This window comes from Ixodes scapularis, unplaced genomic scaffold (genome assembly GCF_016920785.2).
Source record: "Ixodes scapularis isolate PalLabHiFi unplaced genomic scaffold, ASM1692078v2 PGA_scaffold1__304_contigs__length_218370807, whole genome shotgun sequence".
NCBI lineage: Eukaryota > Metazoa > Arthropoda > Arachnida > Ixodida > Ixodidae > Ixodes > Ixodes scapularis.
The window spans coordinates 139,194,360-139,219,171 of record NW_024609846.1 but is presented as its reverse complement, the minus strand read 5'-3'; the positions used below and the strand labels follow the sequence as shown (position 1 = coordinate 139,219,171).

Here is a 24,812-nt window from a genome sequence, read left to right as displayed (position 1 = left end):
TAGTGATTTACTCCTCGATGTGGGAATTAGGATATACGCGGGTGAATTTTAAAATTAGCTCGCCGTTATTTTATCAAGACGTACACGTTTGAAACGCCAAAAAAAAAAAAAAAAACAGGAAAAAAAAAAAAAAAAACTAGTTTCTTCTTTAAACTTAAAAAAAAAAAAAAAACTTGTAAGAACTACTTCGTGCAGAGCATGTATCAGGCGAAAAACATAATTTTTTATGCGACAACGAGTATAGTGAATTTTAAATTAGCTTTGATACCTAGTGCACACTCAATTTTTGCTTTTTCATAGTGTATACGTAATTTCAAGTTGGTAATGACCCGGCTGTTTCGGACGCACTTTTCAAAAAGTCAAGAATCGTACTTTCAGTTTTTTTTTTACCAATACCATTTAATTATTTGGAGCATCTAATGTTTAAACGGCTATTAGCAAAAGTCATCCGATAAAAGGAATGTAAATATTTTTACATGTTCAGTATTTCGTCGTGACGTTTGGGGTTTTGAGCCAAGCAATTATAGTTCGAACTCACTGAAAGACCTAAACAGCATGAAATTGCCTTCCTACAGCTTGGCTCTCAGGAAGCAAAGTGACTGTAAGAATGCCCTCTCGAAGGCATATTCCCAACTCCAATATTCATGAAGGCTCAGTGTCGTCTTCGTCGTTTGGGCTGTTTTCATCTTGTATACCGTTCATCCACTCGCTCAACTCGCTACCTTAGCACATATCCGACATGCGGTAGGAAAAAAAAAGGAAGACATTACAACCTGAAGCGAGTGAAACATTGTATGAAGGGAAACAAGAAATTCTCCACGCGGGCGTCGCTATCACGATTCACGGAACTTCCGGTATGCAGGAAAACTTCGTTTTCCTGTCGCCGCGCCACAGGAAGGTGTTCATATTTAAATGGCGACTATCACTTATTCTTGTTTGGTTTCTTCCGTATATCGTGTCGTTTCTTTTTGTCTAGTTTGCCGGATATGTGAACCACCTGGCGTTAAGGCGAAATGTCTGGAACCAAAAATGTTATCAATCGCCTTTTTATCGAATGGTGTTTCATGGAATGCCATATTATCGACACCGTTTCATTGAATATAATTTGAAGCAGCGTTGGATAGTTCCTTAGTATTTTAAGATAGATAACCGTGTTTATGTTACTTTTTATTCGCTCGAGACAGTAAATAGGTTAATGCAAATAAAATAGATGGCACAACTGAAATTGCACACATATATACACACATATATATATATATATATATATATATATATATATATATATATATATATATATATACTTTGATCACTTGAAGTCTGCAACTCCGCAAGCAGAGTTTATTGGGCTTCGGTAGAGAGTGACAAACACGTGCTTGTCATGACCGCATGACGTGTCGCAGCATCAGCTACGTAACAATGTAGCTGAAATGGAAACAACCTAGATGAAAGATGCCACCAACCTTCACGCGTAACCGTGGAGAAAAAGATCGGTACGAAAGCCGGAAGACTAAAGTCAACAAATATCAAACCGCACTTTCGATCTTTTTTATTTTTATACTGAGGGCTTCAAGAGATTACACCATACTGAGTATAGATGCAATGGTCGACGATTTCACTGATAAGCTTGGCTATATTAGTTTTTTCTTCTTTTGAGCGTATTAATTAAGATATAATAAAACAAGGTAGGGGACATTTCTAGTAGGGCTGGGCGTCGATTAAAAGTTTTAACCCGATTAATCGCCACCTTTTAATCGATTAATTAATCGATTAATCGGTCTTGTTAATTGCCATGCATAATATTTTTAATAAGTCAAAAAATAATATTTGTTTTCTGTTTTTGCCCTTGCTGAACATGAGGTAAAGGGCCTAATACACAAGTTTTATTATTAACCAACCTTGATGTGTAGTTAAGAACAGTTCGAAGTCACTGACACATTATTACTTCAGCTGCATGAGGCAAAAGGTTCGGTGATATTATCCGGCAAGAGCAACCTCCTTTGATTGTTCACACTATAGTCTGTCTCTGCTGCGCTAAACGAACCCTCATACGCTATTGAAGTGGCCGGGAGGCGTGTAACTTTCTGCACCTTGTCAGGAATTACAAATCTTCCCCCTACAGTTTACTTTAGGCTAAATTTTGACCTAAAGTTTGCCCTTCATAGAGGTGTTCCCGTCCTTGTCTGCGTGGTGAAAGCGCTTTCTTTTTACTTTATTTTGGTTCGTTAAAATATTATTGATTAACCGGTTAAAAATATTAATCGAGATTAAAGCATTAATCGATTAATCGGTAGGTTAATCGATCAAATGTCCAGCCCTAATTTCTAGGCTTGGCCATTAGCTATTAAAAAGACGCTTCCTCAAATATGAAAGCGAACGCCGTGCGCCTCAGCTAAGCGGATGTTTACGTGCCTCGATCAGCGTCGAGACATTTCCGATTGCATTGAGTTGTACAAACGCGTCCCACAGAGGACATAAATAAACGTTGAAAGGTAAACCACTATCAGCGAACGAACCAAAGATGCAAGCTCTCACCAGGATTTTCAAACCACAGGAAAGGAAAGGGCGAAAAAAATGGTAGAGTTGTATCACGCTGGGAAAGAATCGAGTGTTGGAGGGCACCCTTCATGTTTAGAAGTGACTTTAAAAAAAGGAAATGACGATAAAAAGAAAGCTCATGTAATAAAATAGCATTGGATGAAACTTCCACTTTTTTTCAATAAAGCGGAGTTTAATAAAACACTTTCATAGGGAACCATAAAAATTTGGCTTAAAGGGATACTGAACCGAAATTTCGAACTCACAAAACAAGGCTAGACAGATAGGCGGGACGATGCAAAACCCAAAAACATCACTCATACAGCGATATCTCTAACGGATCGCCATATTTTTAGAAAAGAAGCGCCCGACTGAACCCGGCCGACGAGGCCGACAAGGCAAGGGACGTCACGATTCTTATTCCCTCTCCTCCTCACTACGTCCCGTGTCGAGCTGGTGAACCGAAATGAGGAGGAAAGAAGCGAGGCTGCTCCCCCTCATTCTCAAATTCTCCCGGAGGACAGTGATGTCAGAGGCCTCGCTTGATTGCGCCCTTCTTTTCGAAAAGTGCAGCCATCCGTTTGAGATATCGATGTACGAGCAATGTTTCGGAGTTCGTAGAGTCCCGTTCAACGCTTCTAGAGCCTTATTTTACGAAATTCAAATTTCGGTTCAGTATCCCTTTAAACACCTTGAGGCACTCAGCGAAAGTTCGAGGTGCAATGACCACACACGATAAAATAGACCATTAGGTAACAGAGCTAACCTGAACGACTGGAAGATTAAATCCTTGCTTCCTTGATCAAGGTCAAGAACTAAAGGGACGGATCGGTTGCCGAGTGTGTGAGCGCACCACAGCTCAGAGCACGTGGAGCGAAATCTTCCTTTGCCGAACCCTGATATCCTGATTTCAATCCCCACTCCTGCCCGTTTCGAGCTGGGTGAGCATCGTACCGGCGTGCGGTTGTGTTATCACTACTGCGTGATACACATTACCGAAGAATTAGATAGTTATGAAAAGTACGATAGCCATTCTCGAAAGTTACTGATGCCTTTGCGCATGCATGATATCTTCATCGGAGGTATAGGAAGTATTTACTAAAACTCTTTAAAGGCGCAAGGCTAGCAGTTTTACTGCACTTTAATCAATTTCTCATCTAGAGAAGAAACACAGAACGCTTTTCGTGCCGATTATAACTTCCCTCTGTTCAAACAAATACCTTACACAATAACTGGTGCGCCTTCAAAACAACAAATAACGAAGAGACGTGAGAGGAATATTTCCTCCCTTTGTGTCGCAGGAATGGTTCTCCCGGCTTTTCCATGAATAAGGTCTAAAATAAACACAAACGTGGAGACCTCAGTCCTATCACATGATTTACAACCGAAAAACCGGTTACTCTCAAGCGAGATTAACTGGACCGTGCACACCGATGCCCCTGCAAAAAAAAAAAAAAAAAAGCACAAACAAAATTATGGCGTATAGGAAGACGGCTAAATTTATACATCGCGCGACACTAAACTTCTAGCCCATGCAACCCCAATTCTGGCAGTGCATGAATACGCTAGCCCTGCTTAGAAAAGATACAGGAGCTTGCTGTCAGGTTTTAGTCAATAAATTTAGCCCGCGTGACACACCCCCAGAACTCAGTCAGAATCTGGGTATCGAGCTACTAAGGAACAGAGCTAAGCTACCAACGTTAAAACTAATGTATTAATCAGTGAACAACGTGTTGATGAACGGAACAGTTAGCCAAAACATGTTGTCCACACTAACCCGCTCTCAAGTTTTATCAGCGAGGTTCAAAAGCTTTTAATGTACCCACGCCATTCTTTGTATCTTGTTGCGGTTTTACATCTGCGCTTGTAACCAACCTACAAAAATCCTCAAATAAATATTAGTATTATTCATAAAAAGACAGCACCTAGATAACAAAATTACAGTGCCGAATTCTCGGCTCCAATAGTCCCTTTCCAACAGTACACCGAGCAAAGCTGGCAGCCGCCATTGCTTCGACACAAAGCGCGTGATTGGATCCGAGTCTTCGCCGAACGCTGACGTTACACTCGCATCCAATGCGAGCTGAGCCGAGTTCGCGCCGAACGCTGACCACCCAGGCCTCGTGTCCAATCCATGCTCAGAGTACGTGATCGAGCAATGGCGGGCAGGCGTTGGTGCGGACTTTTGAAAAGGGCCGATCGGAAGTAGGCTAACACGGCCGGCGTATGGGTTGGACACACCGCTGTGTCATCATTCGGGTACGGCTCGTCTTCTCGCTGGTTGGATACACGGTGTCAGCCGAACGCTGTCGCACTAATCGTGTCCAATCCGCGCTGGCCTTCTCAAGGTGGCGCCAGAAATTCAGTATAGTGGCGCGGCTGTTCTCGTCGCGTCCTGCGCCCGCCAGTGGTTGCGCCCGCCAGTGGTCCCGCGGAGGAAGTGAGTGTGACAAAATCAGTGACGCGCCATATCTGGACTCCACAACGTCGCGGGCGCTTAATGTGGGCGTCGAGCGAAAGTGTTCGGGATCCGAGAAAGCGGCGCGCTTCCTTTTGAGGTTCGGGTGCGGCGGATACCCCCACGCAGCGCGACCCACAAAGCGGGCGGGCCGCCTCCTCTCCCCTCCTCGCACTACCCGTACCTGGACGGCCTTGCTCTTAAGCGGGAACACCGGCTTCCGACGGAAAACAAAGAGAAGGCCTCCGTGCGCTGCCAAACAGGAACTCGCGGTCGCCGGTGTGCGGCCTGCCCCGTGCCCGTCGTCCGCCGAGTCTCTGCTGCTGTAGAAAACGCCGACGATGGCCGGCCAACTACTGCTCGTACAACGTACAAGAGACACGATGTTCCCGACAAACATGGTGTCAAAAGTATCTGCGGACACGCCCAAGCAGGTTGGAAGCTTATGTGTTTCATGCTCCGATCATGTCTCTAGACAGTTGATGTATATCCAATGTGTCAGGACCGTCATACAAGGAAGAAAAACTCTTCGGAGAGCGTAGTGAAATACCGTTACCGTTACTTGCAAAAGCTAACGAACGTTACTTTATATATTAGTATTATATATGGTAGCGATAAGCCGTGGATACGAACATTAATAACAATTAAACTTGACAGGGCTATTTCATGTCATTTCTTTACATATGTCATTCGCGATTTTGTTCGTTTACTGCTACCGTAACGCTATCGTTACTTCGAAGATCTAACGAGCGTTACCTTAGATTTCGATATTATCTGGTAGGGATGAGCCGCACATACGAGCACTGATAAGAATTGCAATTTAGGGGGCCATTTTATGTCATATCTTTATATCGTATATTTCATGATTTCATTCATTTGTTTATTCAACTTATAGAAATTTATTATTTTCTTGTCTACATTCTAATTAGATTCACTTTGCTTTGTTTCTTCCTAGTCTCAGGGTTATAGTCCATCATGTTAAATATAATCTTCACTTTTCTGCGCAGTTTACAGAATTTGAACAATTTCTTTTTAAGCAAAAACAAAACAAAAAACAAGATTGACTCAGTGTGACGATTAGCGACTAAAATAGTTTGATAAACGACACAGTAAAATAGTAACGCAAACAATTTATTCTTATTCATTTAGAAATACAACGTATCAGCGCGTTACTGAAAAATAGGAACCAGTTGCCTGTAACGTCCTAACTAGTAGTAACGCGTTATTCCAACACTGCTTCATGAATTCCACGACAACACGTCGCGTGAACTTCCACTGCCATAGCAACACTCTCGTAACGCACTTCATATTTGGGGCTTTTTGCGCGCCAAAAGGCGGGCAGTATCTGGCTCACCGCAGCGAACGACTGAGGATTAATTTGGACCACCTGGGGATCTTTTGACGCTGAACCGAAATCTCGGTTTACACGTCGCCTTCTCCGCAATGAACCTCCGTCAGATTGCGGGCACCTCGGCCGAGATTCGAAGCCATCAACTGGGGATCCGTAGACCGCCGCTTTGCTTCGGAGCCACTGAGGAAGCTCGTAACGCGGTTGATACACTCAAACGAAAATGTTTGAACCAGCCTTCGGGTGCCTTTATTTGCGCGCATCGCTTAGAGCGGTCCCACTTTTTGGTATACCAGTGGCAGTCAAACCAGCGTCGTCAACCTCGTTACCATGGTTATACTTCCGCCGTTTTCGTCGGCCACGTTGTGTAACGACCAGCGTACAAATTAGAAGTGGGTTGTGCCGGAGATAGCCCCCGTCGAACGACTACATTTTCATCGTCCTACACAAGAAGGCAAGCAGTAATGCGCAGAATATCTATAGGGTATTCGTTTATCCTGGAGCGCGTAGCTTGCAAGGCAGATAACCAAAACACGGTCAATTGCTCAGAAGGCAGAAATGCAAATTCCAAGCAGTTGGTAATACTCGAGTTCCTTGAGAATCCACCTATAGGATGTTTTTTATTGACGTCACTAAGTCCGCCATTTTGTTCTTCTGAGCAGCCTATGTGGAGCGTGCTGAAGTCATTGGAGCACACTATGCGGTGACTTTAGAGCGTGCCAAAGGCAAGTGTTTCAACTTGATGCTCCAAACACTATCAAGTACGTAGTATGTAGTACATAGAAGCTTATAGGTTTTATTGTGCTGACGTATAACAACAAAATGGCAGACTGACGTAACTTGAAAACGTTCTATACTTACTAAACGAAATGTAAAGTACCGCGATTGGGGGGGGGGGGGGGGGGGGGACAATTACCTGAACCGATACTGTGGCATTCAACCGATTTCTTTAAACTTCTCTCTTTGTGTCCTCAGTTATCATAACTCAGCATTTTCGTTATTATATTCTCTTACGCCATCATTAAAAGTTTTGACCTGCGAAGTTCGGTTGGAATGTTCGTTCGATCACCACGTCCCCCTAAACCGCGGGGACCACTGTCTATCTTACAGCGTGCTGGGGACTCAACAGCTACGATGCATACGCAAAGGCGTGGGGAGATCGTTACTGGAGATAACGGAACGATCTACTAAAGCTCTGCTCTGCCGTTTATGTTTTAGCAAAAATATCGGCGAAACAATACAGGGGTGAGAGAGTGGATGGGAGAGATCAACGGGCAGTTGGCGCCAAATGGGAAAAGACATTTCATCAAACGCCATTTCCTCAAACACTGTTTTATCGAAGCCGTTTCATCGAACTCCTTTTGATCGAAGTATTTTTATTGAGTGCCCTTTGAAGCTGTTTTGGAGTGTTATTTAGTAACTTAAAAGAAGCAACATACTATATATTACCTCGAGAGACAGAAAACGGTTTACAGAAACTAGAATAACTGGCACCAACAAAGTTGGCCATCTGTATTTTGATTACTTGAATTCCGCACATAAGATTGAACTAGATTTCAATTTGCTTTCGCAGAGGTCGACAAGCGCTTCACAGTCACGTCAAAGGATACGCCACAGCTTTAGATACGTAACTGCGTAGCTGAATTGGAATCAATCCGGACCAAAAGATGGCACCAATCGCCACGGGCAACCGTAGAAAAAAAAAAAAAAAGAGATCCACAAAAGCCGGAAAATAGGACGAGAGGTCAAAAGATATCATACGTCGTTTCCTTTTTTCGTTATTTTTTCCGCTGGAGATTCGTGGAGGTAACCCATACTCGGAATTGAGGGAATCTGGTCGACGATTTCAATGGTGACCGTGGCAATACATAATTTATTATTTGCAGGGCATTATAGGATAAATAATGGGAACAAGGAATGGGCCATTTCTAGGCCTGGACACAGCTGCTGCCTGCCTCAACTAAGCGTATGTTTGCATGCCCCAGGGTGGAGATATCCTTCGTTACATTGAGATTCACAAACGCGGGTTTCAGCAAGCATGGAAAGAGCCTTCGGGCTGTAGAACGGTACCAATGGGCAAGTAAAAGGTACGCGCTCACCCATCGTGGCGCAATGCGCGTATATTTAAAAAAAATGGGCAAGGAACTGTAAAATCTAACATCACCCTGCAAAAAAAAAAAAAAAAAAATCTTTGTGTAGCCAGGCATTCTACACGTTTTCATAATGCGCCATCACAGTGGCGTTAAAAGAAGAAGTAGCGATAAAAATGTTTTATGAAACGGGAGCAGCTCGATGCATGGAACGGCGTTCGTCAACATTGTGTTCGATGGAACGTCCCCTTTCTCGATAAAACGGCTACCGATGACCGCAAGAGGTTCATTGGAGAAAGCTTAACTTGGTGCACAAGTTCACTTTCAAAAATTGTGACACATGTGGTTTGTTTTAGCACAACTTGATCAAATGGTGCAATCTTAGAAAAAAACAATAAAAAACGGGTGTATTCTTACACCTCTTGTCCCATATAAGACACCCCAAAACTTCAGTTTGACGTACAGCGCACTGACGTCAAAGGGAATGTACCAATTTTTACGAGCGGCTTAATAGCTGTGTGGTACAACTTATTCAAATAGCTATACTCGGCGACAACTTTTCTTGGCAATACAGTCGAAGTTGAGGAGAGCCTGCGCACAGCCTTATCCAGCGCTCAAAATTGGATAGGGAACACGTGCCTGTACCCTCCACTGCATTGCCAAAAAAAGTTGTCGCCGAGTATAGTGTACGTGTTACTGGTTATATAAACAAAAGTCTGGGTCTTCTTGGGCCTATTGAAAACCCTCAGTGCTTTCTTTCTGTGGTCTTTGATACGTACTTTAGCTATTTAATAAGTTATATCGCACCGTTATCAAGCCACTCGCAGTATTTGGGGCCGTCTGTTCGACTATAGGGCGCGGTAGGTGGAACTGGAGTTTTGGTGTGCATTATATGAGACCAAAGGCTGCAAGCTGATACCATTTCTTTAGAGTGTGAAGGCTACAGCGCCTAATCACCGTCATAACAAATAGTGTTATTAGCGAGAAAAAAAAGTCCTGGCGTGCGTTTTCATTTTTTTTTTTGAAAGTCGCTGAGTACGCACAGTTGACACTATTCGCTGTTTAATAAAAAAAATGAAGCTTTCCGTAAACGTGTACACTTATTTTAAATGTGCATATTAATGCAACAGCTCCCGTTGTTTCCTGCTTCAATTGTTTCACAAGCCGCGTAGCCGGCTGCTGTATAGTTGTCATATCGCATAGAAACTGAGGGAAATGAGGAAACCGGAGCGCGCGGGAACGTCAGAACGACGAGCTCTATTTGAAATGATCAGTGGCGACGATATTCGCTTGGGATGTTTTTCACTTTACACGAGCTTACTGGCACGTGGGACTCAAGGATATTCGCACGCAACGCCACTGGCCAAGAAATGCCTTTGCTGCGGTCTCATTTCAATGAAAAAAAGCGAGCGTTTTCATTCAATCTCTCCTTCGCGAAACCTGATGACGTTGCTGGGCGGTCGCAGTACCGCCCAGTGACGATATTTGAACGCGGCTCATGGGTTGCTTGGACCCTAGCATTGCTTGGGCACTCGATTTGGGCTCGTGATAACCGATATATCGAGAAGAATTCGGCCCGTGTCTAATCGCTGCAATGACGACAATAGCCGAACCGTAACAATGTCTGGAACTAGGCGCGTGTCCTGTGCCTTGCCAACCCCAGCGCGTGGCCATGATCAACATTGACGGCATATAATCGGCTCCAGATCACGTGGCCGCTTGTTCTGGCTGCGAGTTGAGGAGGTGAACGCTGGTGGTTTTTCTTTAATTTTTTTTTGCGACTTTGACTGCGTGGGGTGAAAAACTAGCGGTTGTTTTACAGGCCATTAACGTCAAGCAGACACGTAGCCAGGATTTCGTTTCGAGGGGGGGGGGGGGGGGGGGGGGGGGGTCACCCCCAGAGATCCGTTTTTAGCGGTATTTGCGCAAAGTACAAAAATCGTTGCATCGCCCCTTAAAAAAGCCCATGAAAAAAAAAATGACAGTCTAGTTTGAACATGCATGAAAAAAAAAAAAAACAACATAATTTGACGAAAAATATTTTTATTTATTTTTTAAATTTTTTAGAGCAATAAGGGCGCGAGACGCGATTTAGTCGGCATTCACCTCCTTTCCACTTGTGTTCTCTCTCGGCATTTCTGGCGCTTGGAGGAGAGGTGGATCGGCTTCGCCTTCACGACCGAGATGGTCATTCCGGAATGACCCGTGACGCCATGGACTTCGAGCGCAGAATTTCAAATAAATCTCTCGCCGTCAATATTGCTCTAAAACGTTTTTTTTTCTCGTAAAACTTACTTTCCTCGCGTGTGTCCCACCCAAAGTGTTAAAAAAAAAATTCTTTTTTCTTTTCAGGGGTCTTTTATAATTGGAAGCTCATAATAGTGAATAGCCCTTTTTTTCTTTTTCAATATCTGCTAAGACAGGCTCCGCACGGAGAAACTTCTCCCAACGTCATGTAACTCCTGCGACACGGGTCTTCCACGTTCACACGCAGCAACCGTTTGAAACTCCCTTTTTATATAAACGTTGTTGTGTGTGTGTGTTTAGACAAGGGAAGCTAGTCAGCCCTAATGGTTGTCTGGTATTTCCGCTGCAGAGGAGAAACCTAGCGAGTGCGGCGTCACTGTTGGCCTCGGGTATTTAACGCACGTTGCGCAGTGCTGATACACAACCGCAAGCCGGTGCGATGCTCATCCATATTGAAACGAGCGAGGGTGATAATTGAGCCCATGGATCCCTGGGTTCTGCAGCGCGAGTTTTCGCTCCACACACTCCAAGTTGCGGTCCGTTAACCACCGATGGCCCTCTAGATTTATCAACATGATCGTTAACATTGTTGTTTCATCGCGCTATTTCTCAATATTACTTGTTTATAACGTATTCTACATATCTTGAAATCACGTTGCAACTGCTCTGGCAGATCCTGGAATCCGAGCGAAACAATGCCTCTGAAAGGAGCAGATTGTTTAACCAAGTATCAATAAAGACTACAATATCTTTCATCTTCAATTATGGGAACGTAATTATTTTTGATCACAACCCATCTGATCGCTGTGTGTCCGCTGCTACCATTTGACGGGCGCAAATACCTGCTGACATGCACTGACATGTTTACCCGCTGGCCGGAAGCGATACCAACATCACACGTCACTGTTGAAACGAAGGCGAAAACCTAAGCCACTGGTTGGATGCCTGTTTTAGAGTTCCGTCGTCTGTAATCATGGATAGAGGTACTTTGTTGTGGGCAAGGCCATTCTTGAGCTTAGCGCAGGAAAGCGGTCAAAATTGTTAATAATTAAAATTAAATGATGAGATATTTTTTTAGCCTCAGGTATGATGTCAGAAAGCTAAGGTAATATTAGTTTCTTCTATCGTAGACTGCTTTAATATTTATGACGTACGGAACTGTGTCTCCTGCGATTTCAGAGGTAGCCTCAAATACTTGAAAATAATGATTTTGAGCACCAAGGTGACAGAAGTGTCGTTACTGTCGAGCCTGGCTTGTCTCGATAACTTGCCACACCTTTCAGAACCATTGAAGTTTGTACGACTGTGTACCATTCCATCAGCAGCGGGGTCGTCAGGTATTTTCACCGCACCCTCAATGCTTCAGTCAAGGCTCACGACGGTCGCGTCCACATGAGCGCCCTACATCATATGCTGCTTCTCGACCTCCGCGCAACGCGTGAAACGTACGGACATCGATTGTACGTACGCCAGCTCAGCTGGTCTATGCAGACAAGCTTCGCCTCTGGGGACAGGAATTCAGCTCCGTCCACAAATCTCCAAAGGCGATCCTACCAGCATTGAGACCCAACTTTGGGCTTCTCGGTTGGTGCCCTTTACATCGCATTCCTTGCCCGTCGCCCCTTTTACATTTCTGACGACCCCGTAGGCTTCACCCACGACGCGACGCAGTTCGAAAACGTTTAGAGACGTCTTAGGCATTAAAATGTTAACACCCGTGTATAAAAAGGGTGGCACGCAGATTTACACCCATGGGGACGCGCTTTTAGCACCCTTATTTCGAGTAATACACTGATCATATTTGTAACGGAAAGTGCTGCTGTACGGAATACCTTTTATTTCTTGGAAGATGTAAAAAAAGGTGGACAAATGCCTTAGAGGGTGCTGCGGTGCAGTGCGGCGAAGCCACAATATGACCATTCAAACAGCTATGGCGGAAGTTGTGTTTGCGGCAATGTCGGATAATGTTTGCCCGTACCAAAAAATAAATTCCTCAAACCCCGAGAGACTATATGTTTGTTTCATAAAATATGAACGAGCAAGAATAAGCATGTGTGTGATTACCGTTTTACGGACATTTAACAAAGTCAAGTAAAATCATATTTTTTTTATGCAAGTTGAAGGGACCCCTTGGCAACATCACAAAAAGGAATAGCACTGTACATAAACGAGAACGAAGTTATACAAAGTAAAGAAGCAAGTGTGGCCCATGCATGATAAAAACAAATATATGTAAAACCAAACTTTAAAACCAAAAAAAAAAACAAAAAAAACGAACGTTTTGCAATTTTAATCTACGAATCTAGAAAAGCGAAGGCTTTTGAGATTAGTAATTATCAATCACGATTCTGCTCTCATACGACATTTTCAACTGACATTGCTTTAACGGCAGTAACACAACGACGATTCCCGAGTTATCAATAGTACAATATTATTATTATTTTTTTTTACGATTCAAGAGGGCCAGAGCGTCGAAGAATGGCAAGTGGCTGATACCTCGTACGCCGGCGGCGAAGGGACGATTGTGAAATAGCAGCTTCTACAAATACGTAGAAAGTACATAAAGCGCCCAGATCTCTACTGTATAATTCATCTGATTTGAAGCATCCCTTTGCTTGAGTTCACGCCCAATTTCGAAATGGCGGCGAGACATTCATCGTCACCTGTTGATCTGACAACGTTGGATATGACTTCGCCATCTACGTCTTTCTGCACCGATCCCTTCGTTGGGTAAGTGCCAAAGGTTTTCAAGACAACACGTCTTGAAGAAATACCTCTGCCCATTTCAATCTGAATGATCGTCGTACCCGCTTGCGTTTGCGTATGTATATCGCTACAGCATGGTGCATGTTCAAGACCCCAGGCTGGTGGTGATGCTGCAAAGGCTAAATTTCTCATCTAGATCCTGAACCAGTGTTGCAAAACCTCAGATGCAGAGCGACTTTATTTTGTACAAACGGTAATGTTTCAACTGCTCTTTTCTCAGGTACGTCTTAAAGCTTGTAGATGGGTGTAGGACAATATTTTGTGAGATATAGCTATGCTTTCTCCTTTGATGCTCATTCACCCGACGCACATAAACTGGGAACTTAAAGTATCCACTTGTATACTCTCGTAAATGGATGAAGGAGTTTCCAAAACCCCCTTGATAGTAAATGTCACTTGGCACGAATGCCGGCTTCAGCTAGCATACGGCACGATGTAAGAACTTTTAATTAAAATTACGTAAGACTTCAAAGGCCCTTGAAATTTACGTGAGATAGAGGTATAGCCTTTTATTGCATAGGCAGTTCTTAGCAAATGAGCGCCTTTAATTTCCAAGCATATTTGGCAATGGAGCACTCAACAAAGTCGTGATATCGATCTCGTGTCGGCCTTAGGGTGTTTGTATTTGCTGTTTCTGCTTATGTATGTTAAACTTGTTGCTTGTAAAGCCCGATTTACAAGTTGCAATTTCGCTTGCGATTTCGCAGTTGCGACGCGGCTCATGCGACAGAAAAAGCGTAGTGGAATGCGCAATTCTGAACGTCGCAGCTGCGAAAGCACAAGCATAATCACAACATTTTAATCAGGCTTAAGTAGTTTACGTGGCCGTGTGGAGTGCTGGAACGCAGGGTGGTCGCAAGCCGTTGCTGGGTTTATCCGAAATCTTTTCTGAAGTTTTTCAACCTAAAAACAAAGAAGTGCTGGCGATCTGAAATGTTGTTGCCCTTCACGGAGTTACAATGATTAGTGTGTGTGATGGATTGTTTTGTGCCACTGACCGGCACAACAAATATTTTCGAATTGAAACCGTCTTAGTAAATAGGCTCAAGTCTCTATTCATTGAATTTCTAAGTCACCCAAACTATGTTTTGTAGAAACTGCACTTCAAAGTTCCTTACGTTCCACCTGCCAACAAACATCTCCAACTTCCATATGTCTGGTGAAACAAAACCTTGTCACCCTATGTCATGCAAAACACGAACAAGAGTAAGAAAAAAGAAGAAAAGAAATATAATATATGTTTCAAATTAAACAAGTCAGATTTAGTTGTGTTTTTTTAGATTAGTTTTATTTAAGTAAGATAATTTTAATTAAATCATTGTAGCTAGAAAATAGTGATTACCACTAGATGTATTTTTCAACCTGGCAGATTAATAGATAGATTTGACATCATTGATAACAATGCGGAATAAAGAGTCACTGTAAACGTATTGCAAAGTTTAGTTAACACCTTCCTATTGATGTAAACCTAGCCGAATAGACGAATACAGAATGATTATTTAACTAGTTAAAAAATATTTAGTTTACTGTTTCGCGTTTTGACTTAAATGCAATTGAACATTAAATTGCTTGCTTTTCATTTTTTTTTCCCGTTTTAATTTTGTTGCATTAAGGCGTTACGCAGCTGGCAAACTAAGTTGAATCTAGAAAGCGAGCTCTACAATCAATCAATCAATGTTTATTTTTCTCTTGTGCTAACCAACAGCTCGAAAGCCTACTGGGTTAAGCACACACAATTGAAATACACCCAAAATACAGAGTAAACAAAATAAAGAGTTGTGAAAAAAAAAAGAAAAAAAAACATGCAAGCACACAAACGTGTATATATGTTAATTAAAAACACATGCATCAAAATGATCATTCTCCAAAAGACAGGTTTGTACTAAAAATATCGACGTCACTAAATTGCGTGTTTAAAACATGTTGGATACGCGAAACCGGTGATGCGTTTCGAATGAGGTCTGGGTAAAAGACTCTAGGATTTCTAGAGTTCGTTCTAAGTGGTATTCGAAAGTGAACACAGGTGAGGAGAGTAGGGCTGTCTATTGCATTATGAATTAGCCTATGTAAAAACTGAACATCCCGAATGGACCTTCTTTTACCTAAGGTGCCCAATGTTAATTTTGCTAAAATCGAATTATATTCATAAAAACACTTTCTTCCAAAATATCGGTCGTAAATGATGCGCACAAATCGCTTTTGTACATGTTCTATACTTTCACTTGCTGTTATAGATATGCAGTTCCAGACTACAGATGCAAATTCTAGTTTCGAGCGTACATGGGTACTATACTATATACTACGCTCCGAGTTGGTGAAAAGAGCACTTATTTTTGCTTCTGTTCAGCCTTATATACATCTTTCTTGCTTGATGATTATTAGATTTAGTTATAAAACAAGTTATACCAAACATAGATATCAATACACTAATATAAATTATAGTATCTTGCTTTATTAAAAGCTCCCAATTTGAGCAGCAAAGGGCTGTCCTTGAGAGCATCACCAGCGTAGGTATCTTGCTCGCATGTGAACAGAATACCAGCGGTTGTTAGCAAAGTTTGAAGAACGGTGCATGACGAGTGGCTTGTGAAGGTTGGTAGCTCGTGCTTCCTAATTCACCACTTGGGGTTACACCGCCATTATTCGTCACATTGATAGAATCGGCGAATTATAATTTATAAAGTCCATTATTGAACCCGAAAAAATATGTCAAAGTACCGGAAATAATTACCATTCCTTAACGTGCGGGTTTCAGTCAGGGTGATGTTTTCTCTTAGTAGGACACATTTAGGCAGAGCTCAATTTATGTTCGCTTGGTAGTCGGCATGATTTCGCGGACAAATGGCGAGTGGGCGGTGTATGGTGTGAGTTACCATCTGAGGTAAACCATAAAAAGGTATTACGATAGTATTCCAAAAGAAAACTTTGCTTTTATCGGGACACAATTTTCGTACAGTATTTGTTTTCATATTTCAAAGTGCAAATTGAGAGGTATCTCCATTTTCAATTCCCATTAAGAGATGATTATTTCTTTTCAAGCACCAAGGCGATATTTATAGCAACTATTTATGGTTTAGACTGGCCTAGACGTCCAACGGTTAGTAAATACTTTTGGCATTTGTTAACGTGTTAAAATGACTTCAAGGTCCCCTTACGGACCCCTGCAGAAAATGTAAGCATATTACAGTCAAACTCGACAAATTTGGATTTTCCCGATGACCTAGCTGTACAAGATTCTTATAGTAGCCGTAGACTATTCAACCAATAGTTTTGTGTCAAAAGCTCTGCTTGAAGGGAAACTGAAGCGGTCCTGAGTTTGAGGAAAGCCACCTAAATTGGCCTCCAGGATTACGAATATCGAGATTTTTGTTTTCAATTTGGTGCACGGAGGCTGCATAAATTAACTTTCATAGTGCACTAAAAAAAGTCTGTGCGTCTACTTTCACGCACAAAAATCGGAGAGCCAATCGGCGCAACTTACGGAGGCAGCTCAGCAAACGACGATGCCGAAACATATGTTTAGACCAAAAAGCGCAGTCTGAGTTGTGACATTAAGCAATGCAAGCGTGACGTTTTGCATTGCTTAATGTCACAACTCAGACTGCGTTTTTTGGTCTAAACATATGTTTCGGCATCGTCGTTTGCTGAGCTGCCTCCGTAAGTTGCGCCGATTGGCTCTCCGATTTTTGTGCGTGAAAGTAGACGCACAGACTTTTTTTAGAGTGTACCGCTGAAGCCCCTCCATCCCAGGACGTAACATCACATTATACTCTGTTTCATACTTAGTGTGCAACGCTGTCAAATCTACTAGCGCGAGCGTGGGGCATGATCTCGTTGATAATTTGCACGCATTCTCGCGCAAACAACACCATAGATAAAGCCACGCTGTCGCGCCAGTAGCGTTGAGAGCGTTACACGCTAAGCATGAAACAGAGCATAGGAGTTTACACAATCTCTGCTCTCGCGCATCTTCAGCGCCTGTAAAGCTAAGCGCGCGCACTCCTGCTATTTTTATAAAAAAAAAAGGTCGGAAAGAAACGTCACGATTGTGCGAAGGAATATACCTGGCAACCTTGCAATTGCACGCGCTGTGCACACGAGCTACACGCGCTTGACGGTCCAAAGATCCGAGTGTGACGTCAGGACTGATCAGAGGTTTTTCGGGGTAAACGAACGTGATTTCAGATTCACGGGATAAAAATACGCCCGAATTCACCTCTACCGCGTTTCTTCCCAGAAGTGTTTCAGGTTCCCTTTAAAATCAAGACTTCCACTATGACGAGGTTCATTGACATTAAGAGGAGAATTATCCTCAAGCCCGGGGGCCCCCTTGCACTAGTTACAAACCTATATTAAGTAGAGCGGTGTACGTCCGGCAACAATCAACCGCTTATCATCCTGCATCTGAAGGAAAGTGTTCCAATACACTGCCTTACGTGGGGGCTATAAGATCGGATAATGCGATGCAGTTCGCACTCCACCCTTTTACCTCTTGTGTGGGCGTGACCCTGCCCTTGATCTGACATTTAATAGAAAGAAGCTGCGTAAGTCAGTTACGATATTGAAAAAAATATCAAGTTGTCGCAGCAGACAAAGTAAAGACTTAACGACGAACATCCAACTTACGTAACGTTATAATTAGACCAGCTATTCTTGTCAAGTTCCGCACCAGTAGGACTTAAAAAAACGACTGGTGTACACAGGATCTGACCCCGTTCTGGCCAGGCTATCACCTGTGGACTATAAAATAGATTTATTGGTATTGTTGAAAAGTTAGACGTTGTCCATGTAAAGGAACTGAAAATGAATATGTGCCCTGTTGCAAAGCTTTCGCTGTACTATAGCTGTTGAGTATATGCACACACTATTTGAATGTCGCGCACGCGACGATATATGTTTTGTATGAACGCTACATTGTTTTATTAAAGTGTTTTAAAAGACTTTTAATTGTAACGTTGTGTACGCAATGAATTGGCGAATATATATGCTCTTGTGGGCTATGCGTGTTGCTCCCGCGTGCTATTTTGCGAAATTTTTTGTTTTGTTTTCAACAAAAGGTATTAAGTGAGACATTCGATGTAACAAGGACCGGAAACTATCTGTGAAAGATCAATATGGCGATGCCGGGGAGCTGGTTCATCATTACAACTGGTAGCAGCGCGCAAGACCACAAGGACAAAGGGAGGAATGCACAAGAGGAGCGCTGACTTCGGCGCTCGTCTCGTACCCCTTTGTCCTCGTGTTTTTGCGCGCTGCTGCCAGTTGTCATCTGTGAAGCACTGGAATTTATAATGAATATGTTCGGCAACATTTAGCTCTCAGAACGTGGTGTATCGTGGATACAGTGCCTGTAGTGAGGGCAGGGTCATACTGAAAAGAAAAAAAAAAAAAAAAACCCCACAAAACTAGAGAAAAAGAAAAAAAACAAAACACCCACGACACCGTTTTAAAGTCAGTCATTGAGGCGTTGTGTTTGTGCTCATTTTTGTTTCTCTTGCCTCTAGGTTTATTTTTTTTTTTTAAGTATGGCCTGTCTTTTTCCGGGAAAACATTGGCTACCACGTGAAACTCGCAGCAAATTACATGCATACGGTTGTTTCAGTCGACTGGAAAAGGTTCCGTCGGAAGTGCATTCCAGCATAATTGCTTCCAAGCCGCCATTGAGGAGGAGTGTCATGAAACCACTGTGTCTAGTATTCTGGTTTTCCTGGCACAGTACGGTAATAACTGAAAATTGAATAGCACTTCTCGTTGGAACCTGGTGGCAATCACACATTAAGGAAAGCTGTAACCAAAGCTTTTTACTAGTACTAGAACTAGTTAAAAGGTTTTAGCACAAGGACTACTTAAACGAGCTTTTCCCGTTCTTCTAGCCAAATTCAAGGAGATCTTTAATGCGAACGTGAGGTCGAATGTCGCTGATTCTTTGTCGAATCACCTTTCTCTATGAGCAGTTGAGTTTCTCTGGCTATAACGCTCAATCAACCATTTACGTTCGATTCGTCAACGCGCAGCTCTGGCGATGTTATGTCAAGAATAATAAAAAAAATCAGTAGATGGGACTGCAAAGACAAATGTTTCATGGGGGATCACGGGGGAGCCAAAACACAAAGGGAACCATGCATCTTACAACGATGACGAAAAGCCAATTTACTCGATGTTGCCTGCTACGGTTGCTTTTATACAGGTTATGTTAGAAAATTCTAGACAAAAACCGGCAGTCAGTTTTGAGATACAACTGGAGTGTCTTAGAAAGGCACCCGAAAGTGGATAAAACTCGTATGGCGCGGTTCGAACCGAGTACCCCTTGTGGAGGCTGCGTGAGCTGCCAACTCTTCCACGAAAACGGCAAAACCGTTGTTTCTTTTTTCTTGCGCAAATATTTTTGTTATTGGGTTATTATTGCGTCCCCATTTATGTTTCTGGGCCGGGATGCGGCAAAATAGGCAGGTTTTTCAATGCAAAGATGCAGGTGCCTCGGCGATTGTGTGGGACGCTGACGCGATCGCTGGCATTTGTATACGCGTGATGCTTTGGGCACGACACCTGTTACAAGCTTCCCAACTTCTGAATGAATCCTTAAATCCTCGAGTATTGGTACAAACATAGGATGCCCATGTTGTCGAAAAGAACAGTCGACATATATGTGCTAAGCTGTGCGTGCGTTCTCAGTGACATTATTAGCGACATAAGTAATCGGCTGTTGTCCCCAAGTTTCGATTCGCGATCGTCGCCGCGCGGAAAGCTCCTTCCCCGCATCTCTTTTGCGCGGCAATCTCCTGCTCCATCTCGATGTTCTCGATAAGACGTTCTCGACGACAGACACTTCGCTAAATAATGTTGTCATAGAAATGCGATGGTAGTTTACGAAATGAGCGAACGGCAGAACGAGCGCACGCCTTTTTGGCACACGCTTAGCCGGGATCTTAAGCTGATTCGCTGCTCGCCCGAAGGCAATCGGCATAAACGCCATATTTAAATAGCCCGCAAGACAACGAGTTTGTGGAACAGGTTTACACGATATCGCTTGACCGTGTATCGGTCAAGCGATGTTGCTTGCCCGCGACGTGATATATGAACGTAACGTTGTTTCTTGATTGCACCGAGAAAGAGAAAATACGAACTGAATCTGTGAACGGATCTCTGCCTATCTGGATAGCTTCCTATGTCTACCAACTTCAGTTTTGACTTCGTTCGAGCCTGCTTCCTGCACAACTTTTTAACATTTTGGTTCGAACCCTATACGGGAAAGAACACACACGAGGGAGAAGCAGATGCATGGAGAAAAAGAATCCACCTATGCATTCGCATGCACATGGGTTCCTCGTAGGAGGAGTATCCGCGCGGCCGCGGCTGTCGCCCGGCCCATTCAGAAATGCTAAGGATCTACGCCGGAGTAGCAACGAGGACTCACCGAGCGGCTTTTCTTCGAAAGAGCGACGCCGCCGACTACGGGGAATTTTCGATGCGTCCGATGCTCGCGAAGGCAAATCCAAGAAGCGACGTTCACTCCAGCACTGTGGTCGAACGAACCGTTAGCGATGATTGGTCACAATTCTCACTGAAGAAAAGCGGAGCTGGGGACAGCACACGTTTTCCGGCGGCGATCGGTGCAACTGGGCACCTGACGAAGCGCACCAACTTTGGGCGCCCCTTTGCCTCGGCGTTCGATGTCGCGCGCAGGCGCGGGCCTCAAGACTGCCGCGCCCCTGCCTCGGCGGATACGTTTTTCGGCGTTCTCGTCGCCGCGGCTGCGGGGACACGCGGAGGAGTGAGCGTTGGTTCGGTCGGTCCGGTTTCCTCGCGGGGAGAGAGGGTTGGGGAGGGCGTCCGGCCGAGAAGGCAAACCTGTTACGGAGGAGGAGGACGAACGCCGAGGTGCCTTCGATTGCCTTATACCTGCCTCACTCACGTCGGACCTGTACGCACCGCAGAGCGCTCTGAACGCCGCTCCTGCTGCTGCCAGAGTTTCTTTTTTATCGATATCTGTTTCAACCGAGTACGACGTGACGTACGTTCATTTTGTTTTCTTTTTTTTTTTTTTTTACATTTGTTTCTTGAGATTTTGTCCTAAATTGGTTCTGCTCGCAGAGGAGGCGAACTCTCGGCGGGTGCGTTGAGAGACTGCGCTTTCTTTGATTTGGCTTCGACGATATGAGTCGCGCAAAGCAGTTATGAATGCTCGGCGGTTTTCGGTCACACTGAGGATTAGAACACAAACAACAAAAAAGCCACGAAAGAAAAAAAATTTTTTTGGTTAGTCTATAGATGCATGCATGCTGTCCCGAGGCGGCGCACTATCCAGTCTATCTTCTCCGCGGATATTCCGATGTGCTTGCTATTGCTCGCGCTAGATCACGGTTCATTCACCGAACTTGTACACGAAATCGGTTACCGTTCTGTTTTGTACGCATGCCTGCTGAATTTTCTTTCATGCTCGTAGCCGCCCTTGAAAGAAGAAGAAAACGAGAAAATATATTTAAATAAAAGATCGTAAAATTGGTCAACTTGTTACTTTCGCATTTAGCTCCGGCACATGTACGAGGGGTGTTCATAACGTCTGAATCACTACCATGAAAAAAGATATAGCTGCGATCCCAAGTGTCGATGGTGAGATTAGTCTGTCTCCACATATACACTACACGAGGCGACAGACATATGCCAACTGATAAGCTGGCGGCTGATTGTAGAAGTTTAGATTTGGGGTACGAGGGAGTGTTCCCCCTTGATAATCAATCACCTTGTCATCGCCCTGAATACATTTGCGCCTAAATAAGTTGTTCGTGTTAGGAAGAAGGCAGAGTTCACCGGGTGCCAGGGCGGGTGAATACGGAAACCAAGACAGACTTTGTAGACTTGATTGTAGACTAAAGCAGCCGCTTGCGTCACCGGAGCGTTGTGGTGGAGTAAACGCACTTTTAATGACCTGCTGCAACCTAGTCAGAAAGTCCCGGTAAAATATTTTCTCGTGGGAACGGACCAGAATAATGTGCTCCTGACAGGTTATGCCCTTACATGCATACTTAGTCAGGAGCAGACCATATTGCAGTTCCAAAATCATTAATCGTCACCTTCGTTTATGCACGGGCGGCAGCAGTCGTGGGGTCGGATGACAAAGGGAAGGGACCTTTATCCTGGGCAAATTATTGGGCATTGTGAGATAAACATTTTTAACGTGCTTCGAAACTACGGGGACGTGGGCTTGTCCCGCAACGCAAACTTTGGCGATACTTTCTTTATTTGCCGCAAATAACACAAACTTTATGAACGCTCCTCGTGCTGGTCGTGTTAATAAATAAATTGGTTCGACGATCAAGGGGATCCATCCGATGGAAATGCGTTAGCATTTCCATAGGATTCTATTCATTAAACGCGTGGCCTCGGCTTTCTTCTGTCGTCACTCTTAAATAGGTTCAGCCATATCACTCGTGGAAAGCACCATGTCCATCATCAGAGCGGCAACTGAGCTGGGCCGTATTCCAAAGCGGCGCGGCGCCTACTCATATCTGGCTCCGTGCTAGCTGTGCGACGCTCGTACGGGTCCGAAGCGCTGACGTCAGCACGCGTCACCTTCTCGCTTCCTCCCCGTCGCCGTAGTAAGACAATGAATCTGTCAACACGATACCTCCTCACCGCCCCACTCTCCTCGCGACGTCGCGCAAGGTGGTGACAAACGGACCGAAACCGGCAGGTTTTTTCAAAAACGAGCGTTCTAATGCTGACCCATTAAAAAGTAAAGTAATATCTGTCCTTATGATTCAAGGATATATCAGGATAGAAAAAAAGTGCATGCATTGGAACAGGACTAAGAATACTGCCTAGCTTTCGAGGTAGTCTTTGTTATTTTCATTGCGAGCTCCAGCGTGGCGTCTAGACCTAACGGAAATAAAAGTGTTGGACATCCTATTGACTAGCGCAATCCAAGTTCCAGTCAGCCCTGATCTTTTGGTCATCTTCTTTATGTGGTCTTTCGAAGAGCGCGTGCGGTGCTTTAATCGGCGCTCAAGTTGCGCGAGCGCACGCTCTCCTCTATCTTTGACTGCGTTGGCACAGAAACTCGTCACCGAGTTCGGCTACAGGTGCTCGCTCAGCTTTCCAAGACATATCCAGCTGGCTCTGCCTTTAAGCTTTAGGTAACGACACGTCAGGCTCGGGTGCCTTCATATCTGCACTTTGCTTAGGGTGATGACATCTGATAAGTTTTTTCCCGGCACTTCTGTTTCTTTTTTGTTCCTGAGCGCGAGGGAACACGTCTCCAGGCACAAGCTCTTGGCATTGACAGTGCTACGGCGGCATTTTGCTAGCGACTTTTTTTTTTTATTTCTCAACACGTTCGTTACCCTTATTATGCATAGATAAATTCTCGTGTTTTTTTAGTGCTCAGAATACACATTTACTTTGGTAAATACAGTTTTTTTTTTTCGATTGGTACGGAGTAACCGCATATGTCAAGACAATGCAAACTTCTCTATTAATATCCACATATTAAAAAAAAAAATCCGGAATAATTCTTTCGGTGCCAATTAACTGTACTTTTTTTTTTTTTTTTTTCGGGGACACACTCCACGTTAATGCCTCACAGAAATATATTTTGCATCCAAGATCTTACGCAGCCGAATTCAGGAAACGAGAGAAAAGTCTACTAAGTAAATATCAATGCATGTCAAGGAAGGGGTAAACGAGTAGAAAACCGGTCAAAAAGCGCCGCCTCCATGATTCTGTGTGCTCACTTTGGAAATGTTTGCTTTTGCGCGCTGTCTCGTGTAAGTTTGTTCCTCACTTCATTTTGAATATGCACGCCCGGGTCTTCAACTATGATTCTCGGTCAGTTTGCAGATGACAAATTTATATAGTAGAAGGGTGGCACCAAGCCGACTGCTAAGTATACAGCGACACTGTTTCGCGCTCTATGTGGAGTTTATTGCTTTCATGTAGGGCGTATTTATTTATCGAGTTTCGCATTTGGGCGTATTAGCACAGAGCCATGGCAGCATTACATGGTCAGAGCACAAAGCAATAAAAATGTCGTTCACTCGCGATGGTCTAAGATTTTGTAGCACGGCCAGCGGCCAAAACCTGGAGGTGCGAAAAGAGGGCGCAATACAGGGAGTTCTCGAGGAAATAGAACTGTGTTCCTAGGCCCCGATGAATAAACTATACATTGCAGAAAGCTCGAACTCCGTGAGAACGTGGCGCTAGCGGTTGGGAAAGAACGCGAAAGTGAGAGAATATGATGTTACTTTCATCAAAAGATAACTGAGAAAAAAAATGTTTGAGCCAATGTCCACCTAAGCATATATCGTCAAAAGAAGAAGCGACATTGTGGGCCCCTGTAACACCCATTTGAGTGAAAACAAAACAAAAAACT

The 24,812-nt window shown here is 43.8% G+C and overlaps 1 protein-coding gene across 1 annotated transcript in view; it reads right to left on the bottom strand.

Annotated features, from left to right (window-relative positions):
* LOC8035387 (serine/arginine repetitive matrix protein 1) overlaps positions 1-20,953 on the bottom strand; it is an 89,973-nt gene extending 69,020 nt beyond the window's left edge. The window contains exon 1 of the mRNA XM_029975509.4: positions 20,859-20,953. The gene's annotated coding sequence lies outside the window, so the exon portion shown is untranslated. The remainder of the gene's footprint in view (positions 1-20,858) is intronic.
* Positions 20,954-24,812: the final 3,859 nt, after the last annotated feature.